The 4,973-nt window shown below is 42.5% G+C and overlaps 1 protein-coding gene across 1 annotated transcript in view; it reads left to right on the top strand.

Annotated features, from left to right (window-relative positions):
- Positions 1-4,973, top strand: part of EPC1 (enhancer of polycomb homolog 1) — a 113,144-nt gene that overhangs the window by 26,236 nt on the left and 81,935 nt on the right. The window lies entirely within an intron of this gene.

Genomic DNA, 4,973 nt, shown 5'->3' with positions numbered 1-4,973 from the left:
ACCTGCTGGGCTCCGGCGATCCTTCCGCCTCAGCCTTCCGAATAGCTGGAACTACAGGCGCGCACTACCATGACCTGCCAATTTTTTGATTTATTGTAGAGATGAGGTCTTGCCAAGTTGCCCAGGTGGGTCTCAAACCCGTGGGCTCAGGCAGTCCACTCACCTCAGCCTCCCAAGGCACGAGATTACAGGCTGAGCCACCGAGCCCAGCTTATCCTGAAAATTAAGTGAGATAATGCATTTAAAGTACTAATGCATCACCTGGCACAAAGTAAATATCTAATAAATAGCAGATATTCTTTAGTGATTGAAAGTGTAATCCAAGTTCAGAGATGAGAAAAATTTATGTAGGCTTAATAATTATTTTGAGCTGGGCACGGTGACTCACGCCTATAATCCCTGCACTTTGGGAGGCTGAGGTGAGAGGATTGTCTGAGTCCACGAGTTCGAGACCAGCCTGGATAACTTGGTGAGACCTCATCTCTACAATAAATCAAAAAATTAGCTTGGCATGGTGGCACATGCCTGTAATTTCAGCTAATTGGAAGACTGAGGCGGAAGGATCACCTGAGCCCAGCAGGTCGAGACTGTGGTGGCTATGAGCATGCCACTGCACTCCAGCCTGGGCAACAGAGTAAAGCTTCAACCAAAAAAAAAAAAATTTTTTTTGAATTCACCCAACTGCTCATTCATTCTTGAGATTAGGAAATTAGGACCCAGAGGTAATGTAGCCAATTTTTCATGGAGGAGGTGATATTTGAATTGGATTTTAAAGAATAATAACAATGGCTTACATCTACTGAGTGTTTACTGGGGGGCACTATTCTAAATGCTTTACATGGATTGTTTTATTTAATCCTCAAAACATTCCTGTGAGTTAGGATTTTGGAAGTAGACAGCAGTCTGAGGCTGGACAAAGAGGATAGAAAGAAAAGAAGGAATAAAAACCTGGAGGCAGGAAAATCATGCTGATTTCTGAAGATGGTGAGAAGACTTACCATCTGCAGTGAATAGCTTGTCAAGCAAGAATGAGAAATTATGTTGGACTGAGTGAGGTAAATTTACAGAATGCTTTGACAACATACCCCCCTCCCAAATGGGGCTTTATCTGAGGAGCAAGAAAAAGAGGATTTATAAGTATATGACTTGAAGAAGGGAGGGTATAGAATGAAAGTCGAGTTTTAGGCACATCGGTCTGGTGGAATGTGCTATGAAGCCCTGTGGAAGGCGGCATGGGGACTACGCCCTTCATATACCCAGGACCCACAGCCTCCACCAGCCACTTTTGATTACTATTAGCCACTATAAGGAGAGTACCACCACAGTTTCCTATAAAGTGGGCATTTGGGGTGGGGATGGGGGTTCATGCCTGTAATCTCAGTGCTTTGTGAAGCCAAGGCAGGAGGAAGGTTTGAGGCAAGGGGTTCAAAACCAGGTTGGGTGGTAGAGTGAGACCCCATTTCTACAAGAAAATTTAAAATTAGCCAGGAGTGGTGGCAGGAGCCTGGAGTGCCAACTACTCAGGAGGCTGAGGCAGGAGGATCGCTCAAGCTCTGAAGGTTGAGGCTGCAGTAAGCTATGACTATGCCATTACACTCCAGCCTGGGTGACACAGCAAGACCTTGTCTCTAAAGAAATTTTTTTAATTAAAAAATAAAGTAGGAGCTTAAAAAAGTTAACTTTTAAAGGAGGGGATGAGTTAATTAAGGATGAATAGGATAAATAAAGGAGGATGAATTGGAGGTTGTTTCTAAGTGTGAAGTGACAACAACTGGGACTATGTTTAAGAAAATGGGAATGGAAACAGGAAGGCAAATCCCAGAAACAATTTCAAAGAAGAAATAATAAGACGTGGATACATATTGGATGTAGACTAATATTTAGAGGCATATTTTGAATTTATTATCTAAAGCAAAATGTAATGTCAATGCAGTTGCATTTTGTGCATTCTTTTGTTTTTAAAGCAGAAATTTTGTATTGGAAACAATTCCTATTTCTGATGCTATTATAAGTAATTATTACCATTAAAACTTATTTTACTTTCTACTCCTCTTTCATCCACCCAAGCTCTTATCAGTTTTACTTCATAATTGGGTTGCTGTTGAAGTCCCCTGCTGAACTCTAGCCAACTAAACCTCCTCACTCTCAATCACACCTGGCAGTTGCCTCCTTCCACCCATGCACTCCTCCCACGGATATCCTTTCTTCTATTTATTTTCCTTTTTAAGAAACATGGTCTTACTCTACTGCACATTTGGAGTTGGAGTGCAGTAGTAAAATCATAGCTCATCACAGCCTCAAACTCCTGGGCTCAGGCGATTCTCCCACCTCAGCCTCTCAAGTAGCTGGGACTACAGGTGCGCACCACCAAGCCCAGCTAATTTTTTTATTTTTCGGAGACAGGATCTCAATATGTTGCCCAGGCTAGTCTTGAACTCCTGGCCTCAAGCCTTCCTGCCACCTCAGCCTCCCAAAGTGCTAGGATTACAGGCATGAGTCACCACACTCGGCCCTTTCTCCTACCATTTCATTCATCACTTACCAACTGGAATCTTACCCATTCTCAGAATCATATGCTACCTTCTCCATGATGTCAGATCAACCCAACCGGAATGGACTGCTCTCTTTGCTGAACTCCCATACCACTGCATTTCACTATACTGCCTTGGCTAACTGGGTATCCATTTACCAGTATCTTATTTGTATCCCCTGCAGTGATAGCACTGTTTGTTGCCTAGGTATTCAACACATATTTGTGACATGAATTCAAACTACCTTAAATACTGCAAATCTCTTCCCCAACAAGCATTTCCCTTTAAGGTTAGTACATTCAGTTTTACCCTAGGATAATGTTGTTTTGTTTTGTTTTGCAATATTGAGAGTTTCACGTCACTTTTGTTGGGGATACTTTAAAAAGAGGGAGTTTTAAGTTGGAAATAGAAAGAAAATTTAAAAGACAGTGCAGGGCTAGGTATTTTTCAAATAGTCTTTTGGTTGGATGAAGGAAGCTGAAGAAAATTAAACCTGAACCGTTATCACTTCATTCCTGGCCCTTAGGATGGAGAGAAGTGAACTGAATAGAAAAGAAGCTTTTGACTCCAGCGTTTGGTCCTTGGGAACCCAGAAAAAACACAGAGTTGGAAATCCAGGGCACTGAGGAGCTGGATAAAGAACTGATGAGAAAAATATGTCGCTTAGCAGGCATATTATCCACAAAAAGCCTAGCTGAATTTGTAAGCATATATCTGAACTTGTCAGATTGGAGGGTGATTTTAGGATCTCTAGAGAACAAAGAATTTATTTGTGCAGCACCCACTATTACTAACGTAGGATGTGGAACTAGTTATCTGTGTGCTGTTATTTTAAGGAAGGTAGAAGTAATTCATTTCCTTGGTGCACTCATGACTTAAGACCCTATTTTGAATTCTACTACTAGGATTTTCAGGAACCTAATACTGCAGGCTGGAGAGGACTATTCCAGTAATATTCAGCCAGTATTTTCAGAACTGTTAAACCTGGCTAAATCGGTGTCATATTCCACAGTGAAGTTGGCAGTTCTTAAGGTTCCCAGCATATGACATGTTCTCTAATGGCTCTGAGTCTTTGCACATGTTGCTGCCCTTGCCTAAAATACCCTTCTTTCCTTCATTTTTTTTTTTTTTTGCAAAGTTAACCCATATTTATCCTATATAGTTTTACTCAGATAGCATCTCTTCTAAAAAGCCTTCTCTGAATACTTCATGAGAGCCACTCCCCTGGGTTGGGTGCCGCTCTGCCTGTTCCCACAATAAGCTGGGCTTTCATCATAGCTCTTACGAGCAGTTGCCAGTGGCCATTCACAGGCCCTTCTCCCCACTGTGCAAGCTCCTTCAGGAGCCCTGTGGGTGCCAAGTTAACGAGGAGCAAACTTGCCAGGCTATGATGGCTCAATACACGGTTGCTCATTGAATGAATAAATGCATGGGCTCGGCATAGGAAATGTAAGGGAAAGTGTCTCTGCCTTACAGAGGTGAATTGTCAATTATTCGAGTTTTAGAAAAATTTTGGAGAACTGCAATCTAGGCTGTCGTTGTCAACTCTTCACTCAGTGGAGTGTGGCTCAACCAACCTGGAAGATAGCAGTTTGCCTCTGAGCCCTAGGCTACTGACAGCGCTTATCAAACCCAGTATTTAGGCGCAGTGATTACTTTTACTGTGTAGCCCCCAGGGAGAAAAGCAGTCTTACAAAACGTTTTTTTTAAATCTTGGTGAATGTTCGAAATTTTGCTTCCAAACTTATGAAACCCACCCCAACAATCTTTCCGATTTTTGAAATATCCCATTGAAAAGAGATCTCTGGATACCGATGTTCTGTGTAAATATAAACCAAATGTCAGCAATCTGTCACATCCTTCGAAACCTCTTCCAAAAATTCAGCTTTTCCTTTTTTTTTTCTCTCTTCCTTCCTTTTTTTGGTTTAGCGGGAGTACTACAGATCTTTATATGATTCAATTTTACAAAGTTTTTCAGAGAACAAACGGTAAGCGTCAGCGTGCACCCACGGCTATGTTGAGGCATCTTCTGTTGGTGCACACAATACCATGAGCTAGATGAAATGAACTGGCTTTAAAATTCTGAAGTCCATCTTGCTTTAGATATTTTTCCTGGAGGTTACAGCGTCCAGTAATAATTCCCTTTGCTTCGGCGACTATAAAAGAGTAAATGTGTGTGGATAAAAGGCAGGGCTTAGAAAAATACTAATAAACTACCTGGGAGCAGAATCGGATGCTGCCATTTACACTGAGCCCAAAGGGTGGGAAAACGGGGCGACGGTGGGACGCGGAGCCCCTAAGACATCACAATCCAAAGTTTCATCAGACGTGCAGATAATGGCTGGCAGAAGTTTACCCCAGAGCGCCACTTGCCCCCGTTTGGGTCTGCATCGCCGTCTGGAACACCCGAAACGCCGCGATACCTGCGCCCGCGTTCCCCCA

Source organism: Carlito syrichta, unplaced genomic scaffold (assembly GCF_000164805.1).
Source record: "Carlito syrichta isolate Samal-C Ts95f unplaced genomic scaffold, Tarsius_syrichta-2.0.1 Scaffold308972, whole genome shotgun sequence".
Lineage (NCBI taxonomy): Eukaryota > Metazoa > Chordata > Mammalia > Primates > Tarsiidae > Carlito > Carlito syrichta.
This window is presented reverse-complemented; position numbering and strand designations above follow the sequence as displayed.